Below are 22,986 nucleotides of genomic sequence, written 5' to 3'. Positions count from 1 at the left end.
AACTACTAAGAAAATTCCTTAAGAAATAATTCAGCAGCACAGATTAGTGTAGTATTAGGATTTATCTTAAAAATGCTGCGAGCTAATTGGACTTCTTTGGAATTAGTTTTCAGTTAATTTAATCATTAAGAAAAAGCTAAGACTGTTGTATAAAAACAACAAACCTGAATATTTATTTGTAAACTTCTTGTCAGTATCAATCAACTTTTGATTCACAACATAACTTTCTATTCATTCTCTGTTTTGGCAAGCTGTACCTGTTTTCTGATGTTAGTCATAAACTCACAAAACAGTAAACTCCATGTTCTACAATATTGGTAATTAGTTTGTAAAATGCATGAGTATAGATGAGAAAAGCAACTGACTTCTTCAAAGCAACGCACACACAGAGAAACAGATCTTCAGGAAGGAAAAGAAAGAAAAGTGAAAAAAAAAAAAGGAATTAAAAAAAATGTTTAGTAATAAGGGAAGAAAAATACAAACTGATCTTAAAATGGTATGGTATCCAGCACTTAGTACTTTCTCTCCTGCAAACCTTTCCCTGTTTTTAGCATGGCCTACAAAGACCATCATGACCCTTTTCAGAGATTTTTTTTTTCTATAATCAGTGATAGAAGTGTTTATAAAATTTCCTTTTAACACTTTAATTTCTTTTATAAAAGCCCACAACAGGTTTCATTTAACGTATCAAATTAAACAAAGCTGTTGGAGGGATTTTTCAAGAAAATGACGTTTATTTCCCATTATAATAGAAGGAATAATTAATGACTTTTAGTGTCACATTGTTGATTTCTATAGAAGTCAGTCAAAATGCTTCCATATGAATTTTCACACCATCAGCTACACTGGTTATCAGTCACTGATTAAGTTTCTCGTACAACTATTTATGTTGCCACACTTCCAGCTGTACTTTTGTTTCTGCCACAAACTTTTAAAATTATTTCTTTTTTTTCTTTACAAACAAGAAAACCTTTATGCAACTTACACGCAGGCAAACTACAAATGATCCCATATGGGAGCCTGGCCCCATCTCAGGACAATGGTCCAGACTCATATGGGACCCCCAGTCTCAGGACAATGAAAGTGAAAACAAGCATTTGGAGTAATTTTTGGCAAGTTATAAATGAGATTCTGATTTGCATTCTGAAATGATATTTCCCAAAAACTCCTCCTCATCTTTTGGGTCATACGTGTCCCTTCAGGTAAAACCACCTACAGAGCTGTAGGGTTTCAGATCAGAGTTCGTTGCTTTGAGAATTTTAGCATGCCTTCAGGACATGCAGCAGTTTCCTGGTACAGAAGCAGTCTAATGACATCTATAGCTAGGACTGTGCATTATTTCATTAGTAAAGCTCCTTGAATTTCAATCTGTTGCCTTTTCACCATGTTTCTGAGCTTTAAGTAGGTAAGACAAAGGAACAACCACATTTCTTTAATACAGGAAATAACTTTTTTCTCTCCAAAAGATATGGAGTGTGCTCACCCTTGTTCTTAAGGAAAGGAAGAAAAAGGGATGCTTTTCACAAATTTATGCACAATGGTTAGCAAATTCTCACCTTTCATACAAGCTATTAATTTTATTTTAGTTTTTATGGCATGTTTTACCTTTATGGATTATGCAAGATTTTTTCCTCTTCTAAAATTGCTGAAGAGCCTTTGCAATTAATGACAGCTACATGAATAATTTATTTATTCTTTTGCCAGCCTTGCATTACGTAGAACCCTGTCTGCTGAACTCTAAGTGATGAGAAAAATAAGTATTTTCAGCTATGCTTCTTTAGTGGTTTGCAGAAAAAATGGCAAATCCTTCTTCTCTCAAAGAGCTTAGATGGCCTTTTGAAATATTGAGCCTGTATATAATAATATATGACTACTTTTCACATTTAGCCATTTTTAGCCCCAGGTACTTGATAGCTGGTTTAAGGAGAATAAAAGCTGTTTCAAATTCCCAAGCCACAGAGCAGCTGTTTGAAAATTATTTTTTCCCAGCTAAACCTACACTGCAGTAGAAATAATTCTATCCAAATTCCATGCACTACCTAACACATTTGCACATTTAATTTCTAAAGAAGGTTAATTAAGTGCTCTGCTAGCACAACCCGCTTCCATGCTGCAGCCAGAAAGCATTCATGATTTTAAAGAATGCATCAAGGGAGTGGAATTTTTTCCTCTAGGGTTGCTTCTAAGTCTTCTGTGCTCAGTCAAGCAATAAGAGATGTACACATATCTGCTGTGATTATATTCAGGATCCCAAGAAGTTTGAACCTGAAGGAATGTCAAACAAAGCTCAATAATAAATGAAATTTTGATGCCAGAATCAAAACAAAACGAGCAACATAATTTCTATATATACCTTAAGATAAACACATTTCTGGAAAACTGCAACTATGCGTCCTGTATCTTTTACCCTTGACAGTTTATAAGTTCATGCATTATTCAGGACATTTATTTCCTAATAATTACAATTTGAAAAAGTAGGATAGATGATTTTTTATAAAGAATATTAATGGAGAGAAGGTAATATAAGGATATGTACTGTTTCTAAGATGCAGCACGTTCATAAAGGGTATCTGGCTTGACTACATTGTTACTGCTAGCGAAATATGATATTTGCCATGTACTGTAATCATGTGATAAATACGTGAGACAGAGAATAATAATTCTAGCTGGCATTAGTGGGAGTACTGAGTAATTAGGGAATGATTGTTTCAGAACTCTTAATCAGAGGGCAAGATGCAACTATAGATTGTGTTCTTCCCTAGTATGAGGACAGATTGCCCCCAGCCTTCATATAAGATGCCTGCATGAATTCCAGAAATAATACAGACCTGTCACATAGAGCAAGCTGAAAGAACTGGGGGATGAATCGTGCATAGTCACACTGATGGTTACCTTCCTAGCACACCTACATCACACCTCTGATTCCTCACAGTCAAAGATTCTTCCTGAATTGAATGATTGTTTACAAAACAGTAATTTTAATATATTAAGAGCTTCAGCACTGACCTTATCCTAATTTAGTGTGAGAAGAAAGATTCAAAATGTTACAAACCTTTTTGGTCATATCTACAGTTATATAGAAAGAGGATACAAACCCCTTTATTATTCTCATACCCCATGCATAATGGTGAGTGGTTCAGACTGTTACACCAAGGGCATAAACATTTCAGATCCGTAGGCTTGGCTCACCTCTATGTGCATCAGCAAAATGAACCCATATTTGGTGGGAAAACATGTTAAATAGCTTAATCAGATTTCAGGGACACAAGCTGCCTGCCTGATTGGGGTCTCTTCAAGGTCAAGACTTCAATGAAATTCCAGAATTACAAGGATTAATTCCATAGATTAAGGTTAACCCACTTGGCATTTAGAGTGCTTTTGAAATAGCCGCCTAAACCACTTATACAGGGTAATCAAGCAAGGAAGCTTCCTCAAGAAATTCCCATTTACAAAACACATAATAAGATTTTTAAAAAATAAATAAATGAAAAAGCTCTCATCGATTCAGATCTTTCTGACTGAAGTAATTATATACTGATATGTAGCTATTTATTAATAAATGATCCAACACTATGGCTGATTATCGCTAATAGCACACCGTGCTTTAGACACATAGCAACAGAGGAGCAAACTGCAATGCCTGACCAAATTGGATGAGGTTTATACTGCATTCTCTCATGCAGTTATTTATTTGAAATTGAGAAATTATGTCTGATTTATGTCTGATACAGAAGGGCAGGATGTCTGATACAAAACCCACACAGTTCAAAAAAATGTTTAAAGTAACCACCAACAGGTATAAGTATTGGATAACACATAAAAGAAAACAGAAAAGCTGTGGTTTATGCATACTTTTTATCTGTGCATATGATTAAAACTACTCAAAGCAGCCTATAAGAACATATGAGCTAATCTTTTAAAAAGACGCTCACAAAAAAAGAAAAAGGACATGATTTTTTCATATATATACACACACATATATATATAATTTGTTTGCTGTTTCCCTTGTACTGTATTGACTGGTTGACTGCCTTATTTTTCTTTTAAAGCATATTTTATTTTTCACTGTGCAGCCCCTCCTCCTCCTTTCCCCGCAGTAAATATCTATGTGAAATGTTCCAAGTCAAGACATTCTTTTTATCATGTTAGAAGTCCCTTTTTAAAACTGTTTTAAAACATCCCTTGACAGAGTGCGTGACACACTTTGCTAACTTCCTTCTGAGAGGCGAATGAACAAAGCACAAGCAGTAGAAAAGTAGATGTAAACACTCAACACTCCTTTCCCCTATTAAAAAAAGTATTTTTCTTATAGACTTTCCCCAACATTAATTCCTCACCATTTATTGAAATGTCCTTTGTTTCTAATGCACAAGGATACTCAGCTGTCAAGAAAATTGTGATATTTCTTTTTGTTCCACAGGCATTGCCTGCACTGCCAGAAGGGCTATAATGAAGGCGAACAACAACAATAATAATTACTGTGTTTAAGTATAGACCTACACGCATTAAAATGTTCCTTTATTTGGATCTCGAAATTCAAGATAAAACACAAAGAGGTCATAATGCCTAATTTACTTCAGATTCATTATTTAAAAAAAAAACCCTAACAAAAATCAGTGAATGAGTATTTTCTTATACCTCTACCTACCTATACTCCTGCAATATTATTCTCTTGTAAGCATGACATATTATCTAATTATAATACCAAAAAAAAGTGCATCGTTGATGATTGTCACGTATATGAGCAATAAATTTTATCCAGATCAGTACTGAGGAGTGTGAGTAGATGATGCAGGTGTACCCTTCTAATCTTGAAATCTATTAACTGTAACTACTCCTGAAAGTTAGGTTTGTGACTTAAAAAGTCAAGTCTTTATTCTTATGGTACTGTGTTGAAACATTTTATGTTAAGTAAATTACCTGCACTGTACATGTTAAGACTTGTCTATTTTATATTTGTATGACATATCTTAATTATCTGTAAAACATAGCATTTATAGAAACAAATAATTTTTCAGCGTGCCTATAAAAGTAAGCAAAAGTTTCAATCAAAGCAATATTGGTTTTTATGCATGCAAGAAGGATTCTAAGGTAATTCTCAAAATTGAATTTTACTGTAGGCTCTAAATTATTTTAAACCCTGATGTCTAGGGAAATTAAGATTACATTGACATTTGGATTTCTGTACTGCGCCTAGAAGTTTGAATATTTATACTTCTATTAGCTTGGAAGTATGCTGGGCCCTCTTCTTAATTAAATGGTCATTCTGGGTGTTTTACTTCTTTTCAGGGAGGGTTCACATCATCTGCATACTGCTTCACCAATTTAAGACTATTAGAGATTTGATTTTGAAAAAAGATTTAAGAGGCATATTTAATTTCTGATATCTCAACCTACACAAAGTTTTGATGTAAGCATAATTAGACCACTTCAGAAGTAAGAAAGAATTGTATTAAAATGTTTGAACATACTGGCTGAAAAACACATTGGCAATGAACTGTTACCAAAATACACTGAATCATCTAAGCAATAGTCCTCTCCCTGTCACTTACACCCTTGCATACTTTTAATACTTAAAAAATTAAGATATGCCTTATAGTGACTCCTTGAGTTCAGTTCTCTGGTAGAGAGTAAAGGGTCAAATGAGAAAAACATGCAAGATTCTAGAAGTCCTACTGTAATGACTGTTTCCTTAGAAGGAGTTAGGAATTCTTTAAGGGAAGAAAAAAAGTCAAAAGTATAAAGATAACCATTTAACATCTTTGTCTTGTTGACAAAGAAACTTGTTTAGAACTGCTAAAAGGTCGTTCTTTCAATCTCCATATGTCCTTATCTTTATCTCTGAAAGAACTAAGCTAAATTATAGCTTTACTATGCATTGAGGGTTCAGTGAAACTACACTGTCTAGATTTTGAGAAATCATTCCTTTATGCAACACTATCATGAGCTACAGGCAATAATCTTCAAAAAGGAGGTTTAACTAGCCTGAACATTTATTACTTTGTTTCTGTGTGGTGCCATGAGGCTCAGACCTCTTCAGGGCACGACAGGCAAGCTTCTTCAGTTGAGTTCCCCAGACTGCACAGGACTGCAGCTTCTCTCAGGTTCCCCTGCAGCAAATGATGAGCCGTGAGGCAGCCCAGGAGCACACCACTCTTCTCAGCTGCCGGTCACCACTGCAGTACTGCAACAAATTAGTAAGCAACCTTAGCAGCAGTCTGATTGTGCCATTATGTTGAAGCATGGTTAGCGTATGGCCTGCCCCAGCTGCTGAGTAATTCCTGTTGCAGGCATGCATGGAAGACACACACAGAGACAACCGCTGTTTTCTCACAGCAGTTGCTTCACCAGCTCACAAAGACAGGGTCAAATGAAAGAACATCACCAGAATCTGGAGCCAGATGAGACAGACACTTCACTTTTTCCCTCTCAGGTCATCAGGAGCATCTGTCACAATCAGTAGCAACCCCAGTGTGTACGTCAAAAGATTATCATCTCCTCATATTGTCAATTCCAGACTGACAGAGTATCTGCAATCTGTGTTTAACCAGTTGTTTGTTTAATCATTTGCATTAGAGTTAAGCAGATGTGAAGTACTATTTATATGCAGTTGCACCATAGATTTTCATTTAAGATGCATGACAATGGTGCATCAAGTCCAAAGAATGCCACTAGATACAGTAAGAGGGTATCATGCTCTGAAATCAATGTCTCATGTCTGTTCTTTTCAGCAAACCAAAAAAACACAATGAAGTATTTACTGCTTTGTAAGCCTTCCTATGTTTTACTTTTCCCTCCCTACAATTCATAGAATCATAGAATGTCATGAATTGGAAGGGACCGACAAGGATCGTAAAGTCCAACTCCTGTCCCTGCAGAGGACAACCCCAAATTCACACCATATCTCTGAGGGCATTGTCCAAAAGCTTCTTGAATAGCGTCAGGCTTGTGCCGTGGCCACCTCTCTGGGGAGCCTCTTCCAGTGCTCCACCACGTTCAAGGTGAAGAACCTTATCCTAATATCCAACCTAAACCTCCCCTGGCAATCTTCCTGCCGTTCCCTCAGGTCCTGTCATCAGTCACCAGAGAGCAGAAATAAGCACCTGTTTCTCCTCCTCCCCTTGTGAGGAAGCTGCAGACCATGATGAGGTCTGCCCTCAGTCTCTTCTCTAGGCTGAACAAACCAAGTGACTTTGGCTGCTCCTCATATGGTTTCTCCTCTAAACCCTTCAAGAACTTCAGGGCCCTCCTCTGGACACTCTCCAATAGCTTTAAATCCTTGATATACTGTGGTGTCCAAAACTGCACACAGTACTCAAGGTGAGGCCGCACCAGCGCAAAGCAGAGTGGGACAATCACCTCCCTTGACCAGCTGCAATGCAGGGCTTGATGCGCCCCAGGTCACCGTTAGCCCTCTTGGCTGCCAGGGCACACTGTTGGCTCATGTTCAACTTGTCGTTGACCAGAACCCCCAGGTCCCTTTCCGCAGAGCTGCTCTGTGGCCTCTCATTCCCCAGTCTGTATGTACATCCAGGGTTGCTGTGCCCCAGGTGCAAAATCCAGCACGTAGGCACTTGTATACGTTTTGAATAGATATTGCTGTTGAAAGTATGAAAAAATTTGAAATGCTCTTTGAACAGACAGTTTTACCTTTTCCATTTATGGAAACCAGATAACGCATACAGAGAATTCAATTAATGTTATATTGTTTCCCCAGTTAAATTTTTCTAATTGCATTTGAAAGTTTGAAATATGCATTGCTGTAGATGTTAGTACTAGGAAATATTGGAATTCTCACTAACCAAAACATACATGAGTGATTACGAACCAGAATTCTCTCACTAATTTCAAAATAAACTTAAATTTACTCTTTGGCAAATATCTTGCATGATAAAGCATATAAATAACTTATCTTGGTAAGCATAACTGGAGATGCAGTTGACTGCATTTGCAGCAGTTAAAATTACATCTTCAGAGTGCTATGCATGGTTTGTTTAGTTAATTGATTTTACACATTCCTACTGATTGATGTTTATTTATCAAATTCACAGAATGCAAATGCTGACCAGCACTTCCACATAGTATTTGGAATTAGCACAGGTTTTCTGATTTGAAGAAAAAATTGAGGACATTTGATTACACTTCAGAGAATTAAAACATATTTCCAGTCACAAATGGTAATCCTTGACCATACAATGCTCAAAAAGTAAACTGCAATTATATGTCAGTGGCCTGGAAATTCATAATTTGGTTGCTTAAAATTAGTTATGCACTCAACCTCTCTGAAATTTTACCACATAAAACTGGGCATAAAAAGAAACAAAACAAGCTCTCTTAAAATAAAATATCTGCTTTTCTTTTAGTAATCTTTAATTTTTCCTGTTAGAAAAGCAACAAGAGACATTTCCTATTTTCTTACTTATTTCTTCACACATGGAGATGGAAAGCCTTAAATAATATTTGTTGGTGAATTAGCCTGCCTCACTTTTCGTTGAAGTAGATGGGGAGGTCACACATAATTTTTTTCTGCTAATTCAGCTCTAAGATCAAATTTTGAGCAGAGGAACAATATCAAACAGCTGGAGACCATTAGTATCTTGATCTCATACAGGCATTTCTAAAAGCATCTTTGTCATTTCCTAACACATTGTGAGTCCACACCTCCTATGTTCCCCTCTCAACAAACACATTTGCAAATGCAGTGGTTTATATGGTAGAGACTGGTGGTACTAGAAGATCCAGGAGGGGAAAAAATTAATTCCACCCTACACATACATACACCTACTCATAAGGATGTAGAATGAATAGAAATTTAATTTTTTAGTGAAGAAACAGGAATAACCAATATACAGAAACAGACATCCTGCCATAAAGCAAAGAAGTAGAAAACACACTAGTAACACTGTGCAACAGAATACATACAGATTCAGCTAAGAGGTTTCTTCAAATATTTTTTTAAAAGAATAATTCTTTGTCTTTATTAAACAGGAAGACGGCTTCCATCTTCTTATTATGACAAATCTTTTATTTTATTAAGAAATAGTTTATTTCTGGTATGAGGGTCAATGAAAGTGTCTCCTTTTAGGAAAAGCTTATTCACCATCTGTTTAGTGGAAAATCCGTGACACAGAGTGCATATCAGGGATCTGATTCTTACTTGAATTGCTAGATGAGAGATGCTTTTCTTGGAAGAGCATTTTATTTCTATTTTACTCCCTATTTTATTTCTAAAAAGCTCCTAGCAAAAGGTGGATTTCTTCAGCTTCAGATCTGTGCAGCATATGACAGTGGCGTAAGTTTGCCAAGGGTGATTTCTGCACACTTCATCTAAAGTGCAAGAAAGGTAGGACAATAAAAGGAAGGTTATAATTTATTAATTATGAGAACAACTGGCAAAACTGATTTCTGTTCCCAGAGTCATAGATGCCAACGTGTCCTCAGGCTGGAACTGTAAAAAGTAATCATCCTTACTGCACAGGTAAAACATTTTTCAGAACAGAGTATTATTTTCACCTGCAACCACAAAATTGTGGTCTAAATGGTGACCTCAGCAGTAAGTTAAGTTAGATACCCCTTACATCTTTGTAGGTTTCTTTTCTAATGTGAATAGCCCATTCATAATTTTTCAGGTGAATTACTCTTGGCCACTTCAGGTACCCGAGGGATTAAGTGAAACAGATCTATTTCCTTCTTGTTCTGAAAGCAAGAAAAAAGGCTTTTCGGTGTTGAGAGGAAGGAACATGAGGAAGCTAAGAACTGTGTGCATTTGATATCTTTGTCATTTCATTTCTTGAAGTGGAAGACTGAAAAATAAAAGGATGTTATTCTCTACATGACTGAACTCAAACACAAGCCAAGTTGCACATGATTTATATAGTGGAAATATGTTTAGGGCGAGATCCCTCAGTATGTTCCCACATTGGTAGGATTTCCCCATTCATGTAGATAGTATGGAGTAAGCAGACAGAAGTCTATGGCTCTCTTGTGCAACAGAGGCACCATACTGCCATATCAAAATGTAGCAGAATTTTTACACAGTCTGAAGGTATGTTATGCAAAAGCAACTTGGCATTATGCATTTTCCAAAGAATTAGTACACATTTACATTCTGGTATTTTGATGTGGGAAATGGGATGGTATAGAGTGACAAAAAAATAAAATACTGATGACAATAAGGCTTATTTCTACAGTCTGATTCTTATCATCTTGAGCTGGCACTGTCAACAGGAGACAAGCAAGAAGATTTTTAATTTGTGTATTTTGGCAGCACTGATGGATTTAATAATACCACTAGACTTCTGTTTTGAAAAAATGTAATAACCCAAGGCCCTTCTAAGGTCTGTGCATATAAAATATTTTTATAGTAGGAATTTGAAATGGAAAACACAGATAAACATCCTATTACTCTAAACTATTGAGTAAATACTACCCATCAATAGGATGAATTCAAACCTCCCCATTTCTGAATTTTATTAACCTGTTTAATGACAAGCAGTTACTCTACATAAAACAAGAAAAACAAAAAAAAACCCTGGACTCCCAAACTGACTGTGAAAGAATTCTTTCTGCTATATTTTGACCCTTGCAAAATGATACTCCCTTCTAGGAAACAGTCCTCCTCTGAGCAGAGCTCATTTAAAGAAAGGGTTTTGTGTTTGGTGGAAAGGAAAAGCAGACACAGCTGAGAAGTTGTCAAGTGATTACTGGTAGAAATATGAGCTAATCCAGGGGATAAAGGGTAACTAAGTCCACATGGGCACCTCTAAATAAAAGAAGGCCAGTAAAAAAGTCCAGGTTCTGGGCCTTTTATTAGTGGTATTGTTAAACTGCTAGCACAGCCCTTACCTCTGTTTTAGTATATTCTAATCAGAGCAAAGAGAAATCTTCAGGAAAAGAAGCTGGCTGTAGGCCAGTTATATGTAGGTAGGTCCATGCTACTTGGTCTTAAAATTAGTGACTGGTTCCTAGCCAGTAACTGGCAGTACAGGTACAACTTAATTAACAGAGGAGCTGCTAAAATGAAAAACAACAATAAGTATAGTAGAAGGAGAATTTTGTGAATGCCAGTAAGTTTTGTTGCACCCAGGAAATGATGTTCTGAAGAAAAGACCTAAAGGCTCCTGAGGTAGAAGAGATAGTTCAAGCTGTTCTAAAGTCCTTTTTGTATAGAGGGGACCAGAACTGTGCACAGTACTCCAGGTGTGGCCTGACAAGCGCTGAGTAGAGTGGGAAACTTCATTATGAACATTCCTTCTGCTGTGGAGGATCTTTCCCCTTAAAAAGTATTCTCAGATAAATCTTTGAAAGAAAGATTTTTGCAAATTTAAAATTTTACTAGATTTGCCCCTCCTTTTTACACTTTACAGAGAACTAGTTACAGTTGAGGATTTGGGGAGAGGTCTTGGGATGTTCGGGTTGATTTTGCATTTTGGGGGTTTCTTTTTTCTTTTTAGCTGTCTACCTTTAAATTAATTTTTGGGGTTTTTTTTTGTTGTTATTTCGGTTCGGTTTTGGTTTTGTTTTTAAGTATACAGGCATTCACATTATATGTGTATATGAGATTTGAGAGCCTTAACATGACTTGCTCTTCAGAAAAGCTGTAAATGTTTTGATGAGAACCTGTCAAAAGTTTCCACTTATTTTTCAGGGCATCAATAGCATGTGCCCTCAAACCTGCAGAAATATAGCGCACACCACCTAGTATGCTCCACAGTGAGACAGTGTAACAAAATGGGCTATATATATGTCTATTCTTTGTCGCAAAATTAGCTTGCAAAACGTAAAGTTCTGAAACCTCTCTGGGAGTAATGCTACTCTTCTTACTGTATCTTGATACATACAAATTGCTCTGCACTTTCACCTTTGGGTTTATTTTGTCATCTCATTTTACTGGGGGACCAGGCTGTTGCAATCTTACCCTTGATTTAAATAGGGCTGTACAGGGGAGCTCTCCTTTGTGCCAGCCCTGAAGAGGAAGCATCATGCTGAATGAGGGATGTAGTTTCTTCTTCTATGCACTCCTCCTAGGGGCTGCTATAGGCAAAGTCTGATTGGACCTAAGCTTTTCTGTTATTAGATCCCTGTTTTGCAATGTCATAGTTTTTGAAAAGTCATCTTTCTGTGCTTCTACGAGAAATAAATTATTCACTTAGAAAAGATTATTTTATGTCATTATGACATCAAATAGTTTCTATTAAGAATTACTAATATTTATTTGAACCATCACATTCCTAATTTCAAGAGAGTACTCAGTGACAAACTAATGAGGACTGCTACAGGTCACTGTAATTAGAAACATTTTTCAAAGTGCTGCGTAAGGCAATAGCAGCTATAATATCATTCATAATTAATTAAAACTTAAGACATTCAAGTGAATACAAAAATGCTATATGTGCAACTTTGCCTGAAAGGCTGTATGCAAGAAGAGATATGAATGTGTTCTAGTTGTATGATAATTTCCCTTTTATTCAAATGACCTAATTTTTGGTCTTTCTTATGATGTGATTACTTTCATAGCACAAATTTCAAAGCTGTGATCAATTTGAATGAAAAGTGATTATGACTGGATGTTCCAACTCAATGTTTCTACAGATAATAAAATGAAGGTAGGTGGGGTTTAGCACATTATATGGGCATTAAGACCCTGAATAGCGGAAAAATTTGGGTTTTCTGAGAAATAACGTACTGCCTCATTTTCGTTCCTACAATGCAGTTGAGTAAATATCATTACTAAATTTAAATAATTTAATTTCTAAAATAAATTATTTAATTTAATAAATAATTATAAATTTCTAAAAGTACACTCTAAGTACACTCTTAAAGACAGCTGATCTAGTAGCATTCCAAATAAGTAGTTATTTCACATCAAAATGGCTTTTTGATTACCTGGTCTTGGTAATTTGTTTTGTTTGTTTTGCTTAATTTGCAAAGTTCTTTGTATTTTTTACTTAAATAATTTTAAATCACTTATTTTAAAAAGGGGTACAAGGAAGGAAAGTATATGATCCAAGAACCAAGCTGCAACTGCTGATATAGCATGAACTGCAATACTGTTTTGACTCCCAGTGAAAGGGTATGTAAGCAAGTATAAAAAAGAAATACATGCATGGATCTTTTGCCATGATCTGTCTTACAAATACAATGCAATTTGAAAATCATTTGCCTATGAGTGTTTGCAATCAATCCTGCTAATATTTTCCACTTATTGACAGATTTTCTGTATTACAGAAATCAGCATTGGGGACACTTTTTTATGAGAACACAATAAAAGTTGTGCTGGAATTTATCATTAGGATTTTTTAAATTACATTTATCTTGTCCTTCTTCAAAACAGGTGAAGGCTGGCAATAATTCTCTTGGGGTCACACTACCATATCAATGTAGTAACTGGATAGTGAGTTACTTATAATTCCCCAGATTAATAGAGGAATTATTTTCTTTCAGTTTTTAATAAGTTGGCCTACATGTACCATCTAGTCTTATAACATAGACAATTCACTTTGAAAATCATCCTTACTATTGCCTGATTCATGCTACATTATGATAAAAAAAAACTTGGAGTCTACTACAAACAAGGCTTACAGGAAAACAGTTACAAGAGACATCATCTACGTCTAAGATACGTGGCTGCTTGGTTAATATATCAATTAGGATTAAGCGTAAGCCACCAGACAGTGAGACCCTTTTGTGAAAAACTTACTTCCTAGTAAAAAACCTCTTGAATAAATTCCCATGACATTAAGATTTTTTTTTTCTCTTATTAGATGTACTGCGCTAAGCTGTAAAAAAGTGTTCCATTGTTACATTGGTGACCCTCGTGGAACATTTACAGCAATGAAAGTCACAAGTGTGCGGTTAGAGGTTTCTAAGATGTCACAGTCAAAAGTCACAGGTCAGCTTCCCCAAAGCTTTCCAAAACTGCAAATATTTTCATCATGAGACTAGTTTTAAAATAACACAGGTAAGATTTCTTCCTCATTCTTTCTTTCTTTAGGCCTAAGAGTATATTACCAAGCTTTTCTTCGCAATCATGAAAAGTTAAACTATATAATTATGTGTTTCTGTGAAAAGCTTTAAGTGAGTAAATAAAAACTGCCAAGGCTACATCTCAATTCTCTCACTGCCTGGCTGGAGCTGGCTTGCATGTTAAAGATGACACAATTACTCGGTATGATTTTAAAAGGAACTTTGCCCAGGTCAGATGAGCTTAGCTGCAGAATCAGTTTGTTTTTCTATGTATGATGATTTGCCTACCTACATTTCCTGCCCCAAATTTACTGTCATTGTGGAGGGTCTGTACATTAATGAAAGCTTAGTTTCTCTTTTCTTTGCCTTAAACAGGTATTGTTATTTTTCAGGGCCAAATATTTTATACAACTGAAGATTTGGTGGTGTTATTGAGATCTGGGGTGACCTCAATGATAAGCAAAACGGAGAGAGTTACACCACACAGCACACTTAAGAGTACCTCTAATCACAGTAAAAACAGTACTCTCTTTTCTGTGCTGAAAATTGTCTATTGCTTAGGTAAGCTGTCTTGACAAAGCTTGTTTACAAAGACACATAACTCATACTGATAGAGTTTTCATTTACTGGGCACCAAAGTTGAAATGTTAGTACACAAAAGCATTAAGCTACAAGAAAAGGAATCATTATTTAATTTGTACAGTGAATTATATTTCAGCTGTTTCCGTTCCTGAGTACCAATAGCCAATAAAGAAGGAGTTTGAGCTTGAAAAAGCAATCTTCTCCCCATGCTGGCTCATGGAAACAAATATCTTCACAAGGAATGTGCTCACTAAACTTTCTTTTTGTCTTAAGTCTTGCCTGAACCAGATGACTGTCCCCAAAATTCTGCCTTTTTATCTAAGTATCTTTAAGCAGAGAAAATTTTCCGTCTTTGATTTACCTATCTCACTCCAGCCAAAAGCAGTGTACTTCTTGAGATGTTTCTCCCAGACAGGAAATTTCCTCTTATTTTGTCAGATAACCAGTGGGCCATATAAATCATTGCTGGCCAGCAAACATTTAGCTGGTAACTGTTCCAAGGGCAGTGGCAGATGTTCACTTGTGAGCACATTATACTGTTTCGATAAGCACTGTCCCTCAGCCAGGAAGCAGGAATAATCACATGTTTTTAGCCTGCTGCACTGAATCTCCATGAAGTTTCCATGTGCTTTACTGCAACTTTTTCTATATTGGATTATTTAAGCAGTATTTTGCTATACCACATTACATGGCTCACAGGCTAAATGAGAAAGGTACCAGATGGAAGAGTAGAAGTTAGACAAATGGGTTTAAATTACTTTTGTCCAGATTTCAAGGTTTTTCTATTATTTTTCATGTTGTATAATTACTATGATTATCATCAGAAATAGACTTCAGCTCTGAGTAGTAGTAGATATCCATATTCTTAAGGAACTTGAACCAGGTTTGGAGGCAAGAATCCAGCTTTTTCCTGACTTTCAGACTATATGCTTTCAAGGTACCTCTTTCTTACCAAATATACACAGGATAAACCTGTAGCATGGGCATAAAAGAAGTTTTGAATTTAACTTCAGCATAGCACTATGCTTTAGTTTGTTATTAAATGTAGAAATGCTTTTAGGCATTTTCCTGTATTAGACTGTACAGCTATTGGCACTATGTATCAATCTGATAGCAAAGCAAGGAATAAAATACAGAAGTCATAACTTGTAGACTTCATAATTAAGTCTTCAGAGCATGTAGGAATGAATAGTTCTACTTCATATTTTATTATTCATATTTGTCTAAAGTATCTTATAATGCTTGTTTAATATATAGGCAATTTCATCCATTCCCACTGTTCCAAAGTGCTGAATACCTTTACAATAATCTTGAGAATAATGCATCTTTGCTCTTGTATATGATCACAAAAATAATCACAATGCATATTCAAATATACATGTGATTACTCGAATTATTGAACCAATAACAGAGGTACTTGTTATATGTGGGCCACGGAACAGCGCATCTTTTTCCACCTGAAGACCTCAATTTGCCACTGAGGGAGGAAAATGGATGAATCTAAACCAATTCTGTTTCTCTTTTGTGGAGGTGCATTATTTTCTCCAAGTAAAAGACCAGCCTCCAGGTTCAGAACCTACTCAGATGAGAGATGTTACCTTTCAGTTGCCCACTGCAAATTCGGTTCCCAATCCAAAAAAAATGTATTATTAAAAAGACTGAAAATCAGTTTTTAAAAAAATATCTGACTTCTACCTGCACATTGATCAGGATTTATTATCTTATAGAAATGTTTATTTGTTTCAGGAATTCCATGGCACATGATACTGCAGGAGACTTTGAATTTTCTTGGATTTATATGCATGCTTGTTGCATTATTTTCTGCTGTCGGAATTTTAATCCACCACCATTTGTAATTTTATACTTTTAAATCTATAGAAATTATTACTTCAGTTCTAATGCTATCTTTCTTTGGCTTAAAAGTAGAGTAACTGTGTATTTATGTTAATGAATATAACCAAAAGCATCATTACTTATTGTCACTAACTAAAGGATTTGAAAAACTGGGCATGATTTTGAAAAAAAGCTTCAGCAATGCAGAATCATTTCTTTGTAGACAAGCAGAAATTTTATCCCATTGATTTCACTGAATTTCGTTAAATGAACAAATATCATTCAGTAAAACTTGATAGCTTTAACTATCTGCAAATATTAGCAGTATGTTCATAAATATGTGGTGTTTGTATGATGAATATGGGGGCTTTTTCGGAGTTTTACTGCAATCCTTAATTGCTTACCTGTGACTAACTACAAGAATTTCCCAGTGGAGAACTATATGTCTTCTAAAGTACACTAATTCCTTACTATAAGATCATGGCATGAACAAGAAACACATTAGTGAATTCTTTTGACTATGTGATTAGCCCCATTGACACTTGATACACAGAGTATCCTATTGTCAAGAATATTCTTCTCAGTAAAAACTTCCTCATCATTTTCTACAATGCGTTGCAGGTGGTCCCGTCCTTGCATACAATGAATGTACACAAGATTAAACCTCAATCTTGAAAATGTTAATCATGCGAATGTTATGTTTAGAGAAAATTAGAATTATACAGACAGCAGTGATATCTTTGGGGATTTCTAACATTAAATAATCAAATGGGTTGTTTTGAGATACATTTTCCTAAGAAATATTTTTGAGAGATTATATTCATATAGTGAAGGGAGTGGCTTGAGGCACAGATGTGTAAAACCTGCAAAATTCAGCAATTTACTTCAGATTTCTTGTGTTTCAGTATGTTAAAAACAGACATACTTCGAATGGTTAGAAAAATTTTTAGTGTAATGCATTTGTGTCTGTAACACTTCTGCCCAATGGTTCCTAGAATATATAAATCAAGCTGGTCATAATGTGCACATATTAATTTTTTAACACCACAAAAGGGTGTAAAAATTTTCTGCTGCTAGGTTTTGGGGGCTTTTATTTTTTTAGTTTTTGGTGATGTTTTGGGGGGAGTAGTTTTTTGCATTAGTGATTCTCTTTTAAAAACATGAGAATGACTTTAGTGATTCCTTAAGATCCTTCTGGACCATTATTCTGTCTAGCAATGATCAACTGCATACGACCAGGGGCCAGCATCTAGTGCTCTCCCAGCCACCACCACTCTTCAGAACATTCCGCATCCCTAATATCTTGTGGAAAACAGTTCCACATCTTATTACACTCTGTAATCCCTCAGTCAGTTCTTTTCCATGCTGAAGATTCCTACTTCAATTTTTCCGTTTTTGTATGGAGCCGGAGGAGATCATCCTCATTTCACTTCTTTCTACATTTCAGAGAACCACTATACATCAGTAACAGAGATTTCTTCTCACATTTCAAAGTTGTTGGCTTCCAGTTACTGATGTACAAGAATAATTTATTTCTTCTAGGGACATATGTGTACGTAATGCATACACATTTAGTTTACACAAATAGTTATTGCCTAAGAGAAGACTAATAAAGACACTAGGTTTTTTGTTTCTGTTTTAAATATTTTTAAATATAAAAATGTAATAACAGGTAGAGAAGATAAGCTGTAAGATCAATCTGACCAATATCCTGCATAAAGAACAGGTAAAAGTAGATGCCTTGGAAAGACTGCCAAATTATAGTGAAGTATGTATGGTGCTCCTCCCTATATCTAGACCCCCAAATTTAGATCTCTCCATGATAAAGCTCAGCTGAATTTTAATATATTTACAGTAGTCAATTCTGTACCCATTTATTCAATGGTAAATTGAAATTTAATAATACAAGACTGTGTCTCAGCATCTGATTCTTTTAAAAAGATGTAAATAGCAAAAGGAAAATTGGAAACATTAAATATAAAATTCTTGAGAGACTGCTAGTTTTCTTGAACCATTTTACAAAGGCTCCCCAGAAAAACAAACAAAATTAAACCAGGACCTGCAAAATATTTAGGAAAGCGAAGATCATCACTGGTGATAATAATGCTAATAGATAAAAGTAGTCTACAAACTCTCAGCAATTCAGAACTCTACAAGCAAAAAGAGCCAAATGATGAAATAAACACCCTATAACATATTTGTATTTGTCAAATACAGACTAACCTCATTTTGTGCTCCTGTCTTTTTCTTGCTAATGAAAAAGGAAAAATATTAGCCATTTAATAAGTGTGAACTCCAAACTGCCTGTACTGTCTGTAAGCACAGCATAACCTAGGTGACACATCTGAACAGGAACACCCACCACTTTACAGGGAAAAGAAAATCATTCCTCTTAAAACACCACATTTTTAACCAAATATGCAGTGGCAGTATCTGCTTGGACAAGGTTCTCAGTAATACATGACATCTGAACTGGAGATAGGCTGAGAATATTCATAGACCTGATCAAAACCTCATGGAATTAGTATATCCAGATGACAACTACTATGATTAATGTGAAAAGATTATAGAGACAATCATCCATATGACAACAAAATGTCCAGCTGCAAACAGCTGCAAAGAATTCTAAGCTCATCTTAAAATACAAAATTTTACAAAATATAGATTTCCTACTTTTTCTACATTCTGCATAATAACTTTTAAATATTTTATAGAATGCTATCTATTCAGAGGAATTTTGAAGCATAGCCTATATTCCTGTAGAAAGAAGTGGTGAATGCAAATAGACATAGCATTGTACAGAGTAAAAGCCTTTTCATAGCTTATCATGAGTATGTGATACACAACATATTTTAACTCTGAGAAGAAATACTTTTCTGTCATCATTATAGGATGCATTTTACTTAAGTCCATAATTTCACAAAGCAGTTTTATTTGCAAATTTTGTGTTGCCTGAAAAAAGGCAAGTTCACCAAGAACTATAGTGAATTAATTGAGAAGAAAGCTTAATCAAAAGTACTTAATTTCTACATTTGTTTCTCTTAACACTGTTCATAATTTCTTTTTCTTCCAATGCCTAAGCTGTGTCCTTTCACAATTTATTAAAAAAGACTCTTTTTCCATACATACACGTTTGATAAGCCATACTCATATCCGAACCCTCTGGAGTCATGTTTGAGATCCAGATGTGTGAGTTCTCAACTACTTCAGTCTATAGTTTTGCTTCAGATTTACCCTTTAATAGTAAAACTATCTAAAATAAATTGATTCCACATCAACAAGTCTTTAATGTGACTTGTTTCCACTATCAAATGTAAATATAACTTCTTTTTGTATTTTACTTTTCTGTAGTTCTTCTCCAGCTGCTTGTAACTGACTTTTTGTTCCTTCGGTCTCATTTGATATCCTAGACCTACACTTCATTATAATCTTTCTGCTGTTCTCTTAGTCATCATCAGCACTGAATCTCACACAGTGGCAGAAAAAAAAATAAAAGGATACTGTCAACTTTTATTTTTAGGGATTACCAGTTAATGTATAATCCTGAGAAAACAACTAGAGATGTTATACATTTTAATAAGTACTTAGTGAAACATTTCATTTTCTCTAACACTGATATGAAACCTATTTACACTGAAATGAAAAAGGTTCTTCTGAATCAGGGCCCTAGGTTAACACCCTAAACCTTATTTAAATATTTTGAAGAGGAGATTCTGTTTAAAGTCAAGTTCCATAGACCAAACAGATCAAAAACATTACATACAATTTTATTTGAATGACGGTGCTTTTTGCAGCATTGGCAGAAAGTCCCAGGGTGGACAGAAAGAACTATTCCCAGTTATTGTCTAATCTCCTTTCCATCTAGATTTGGAAGGCAATTGATTATAAATTGCACAGCCTACAGTTTAGAACTCTGAAGTTCTTTCATTCACCTATTTTCCCCTTCTTCTAATGAGCTGTAGAACAATGTTCAGCCACTATTTATTCATACTCACTGCAGTGTTGGTTTCATAAAAAAATGATTAGTTTTATTCCTCCTTCAGCAGTCTTTCCTTATAAATGCTGACCTCAAAACTAGCCTCATGGGGATGCAAACGCTTTCACCAATAAAGATTATTAAAGTCCCCAGTGGGGGCCTGACCCAAGATAGCAGAAGGTCAATACACTATGACAGAATACACTAGCAAGTAAGGAATATATTTGTATGGTCCATCTATCTTAATGGCATTTAGAGATATACTTATGTAAAACCTTTACATTGAAAAGGTTTCCTGAGGAATTTTAAAGTACCTGAGCTACTTACATTTTTTGGGTTTGTTTGTTTGTTTTGTGTGTCTTTGGTTTTTTAGAGAATTTAACATGGGAATCAGAAACCATGGGCATTAGTAGTCAGCAACTTCAAGGGTTTTTTTAAGCTTCTTTGTATGCTGTTTGATAACGGAAGGACACTGTCAAACCTGAAAATCATTTATGTGAAACTCAACACTGTACCTCCATCTGTGCATTCCTCCCTTCAGACAGATTCCAGAGCTCTGACAGCTGAATTGTCATGGTAAAAATAAACGTAAAAAACACTTGATGAAATAAAAGTCTAATCTGAAACCATCTACTTCAATTTTCGTAAATCTTAATGGCCATACATTAGCACATACTACCTTCCTTTAATCAGTATTTTCTATTTCATTAAATTTGCAGTAAGTAAATGCATTTGGGTTCTTCCAAGTTGAAGATGGGACATTCTGTAATGTAAGTGAAATTGCTTAATAGCTGTCTCCAGTCTAACATTTTAGATCATTTTCTCCAAATTACCAAATTACCAAATTACTTCACTTAATATCAGTTCCTATCCTGATAATTTTTTTTAATTTACAGTGTAACAATTTCTATTCCAGAGTTTTCATCTCAGAAAAATGATGCCAGAAAATACTTTGTTCCTCCCTTTAACAATGTCATTGTTCAGTTCATTTGTTACTCCCAATATCCTGCTTTCAGAGGTAAATTGTCAGTGAATTCAGTCACTTGTGACATGTAATATCAGTTTAGTCTAACACAGGAAACTGCAAAACAGATGAAGAAAAAGAAATCTTATGGTGAATAATTATTATTACAAAATCTCACTGTGCAATAAGGAATTACAATAAGTGTATAACCAGTGAGAAACAGTTGGGGTTTTTTTTCTGGAATTTTCTGTAAGCAGATAAAAATGTAAAAGTTATTGCTACAGCACTTGATGTAATATGACAATCTACAAAGAAACAGCTGTTTGACCCTTCTCTTAGAAATTCTATACAATCTATACAGTCTATCGAATCAAGTGCACGTCATCATCTTATCTCCCAATTTCTGTCGCTGCACCACAGATCCCATGTGTTCTCTGTGGGACGGTGATAACTACTTAGAAATAGCTAGCAGAGGCTGACAGTTTGCAGAATTCAGAATAGCAGCATTTCTTTCTAAAAGGCATTTTCCTCTGTTGAATATGGTCTAGAAAATAGGTAGTATTATCTACACCAGTGGCATACACTGGCCAGGCTGTCCATCCAGGATGGCCACTAGTGTCCTGCTCAAAACAAAAACGATGCAGAGGCACATTTTATTGTTAATGTGTCTTATTATTTTTTATTACTACTAAAAGCAATCCTTTGCTTTTGTTTGACAAACATTTTTCTCATCAAAGTTTCAGTCCCTTATTTTTGTTGCAAACCATACTTCCCTGTCATACTGGAAAGTGTCAGACTCTTGCATGCAAAAGTCATTCAGAGGCAGAATGAGCAGAGCTACCATGGTGTGGTAACAGCACTGTGCATCGATGCACTACTACATTCACTCAGTGACCTAAACAGGCACTGCAGACCCCAGAAAGGCACCACTGTTATAAAAAATATTGCTTTTGTTACTACCTAATCTTGCTAGTTCATTACATATCTGTTTAAGGATCCTATTTCATTCCAATATGGTGTTTACTATTATTAGATCAGCGATTTAGCCCATTTTTCCTGCAATGAAGTGAACAAGAAATGTTAACTATTGCCTAAATTGCCTGGAAAAGTGCATGTAAAACACACGATTCACTTAAAAATATAATTGATTGCATGTTTAATCATATGTAGGTGAGGGAACAGTAGACCTACAGAAAAAATAAGTTCTATAGCGTTCAGTAATGCTATTAACTTATGGATACACAAGTTTTAAGCTGATATAAAATGATTTTGATAGTTTTTGAAATATTTTCCTTTGAAGACTATAAATCTAGATGTACATTTTCCACTATTTCTATGATTCTATAGTCTGTACTTCATTGTGAAGTACAGAGGTAACTCCATATGAAATATTAAACCCTGAAAAGTTCCATTTCCACGTTATTTGAATTCCATTGTGATGACAGCAAAGTTTTTCAAAACAGTATCAAAGCAGCAGTGAAATTTTTTGTTTTATCAAAGCTTTCCTATTTGCTTTTTTATTATTGTCTGAGGACTCCAAACCCCTTCCCCCACCCCCATCTCCCCCTTTTCTTTGTGTCTCACAAGAGGCTCTGGCAGTCACCACTGGGGAACAACCACCACACAACTCTCAATTTTGTCTTACAATGCAGAGAAGTCATAGAAT

At 35.3% G+C, this 22,986-nt stretch overlaps 1 long non-coding RNA gene across 2 annotated transcripts in view; it reads right to left on the bottom strand.

The window, feature by feature from the left end:
• Window positions 1-22,986, bottom strand: part of LOC142058359 (uncharacterized) — a 160,070-nt gene that overhangs the window by 123,348 nt on the left and 13,736 nt on the right. The gene's annotated exons all lie outside the window — the stretch shown is intronic.

Source organism: Phalacrocorax aristotelis, chromosome 6 (genome assembly GCF_949628215.1).
Source record: "Phalacrocorax aristotelis chromosome 6, bGulAri2.1, whole genome shotgun sequence".
NCBI lineage: Eukaryota > Metazoa > Chordata > Aves > Suliformes > Phalacrocoracidae > Phalacrocorax > Phalacrocorax aristotelis.
The sequence above is the reverse complement of the archived record's forward strand: the minus strand, read 5'-3'. Positions and strand labels throughout refer to the sequence as shown.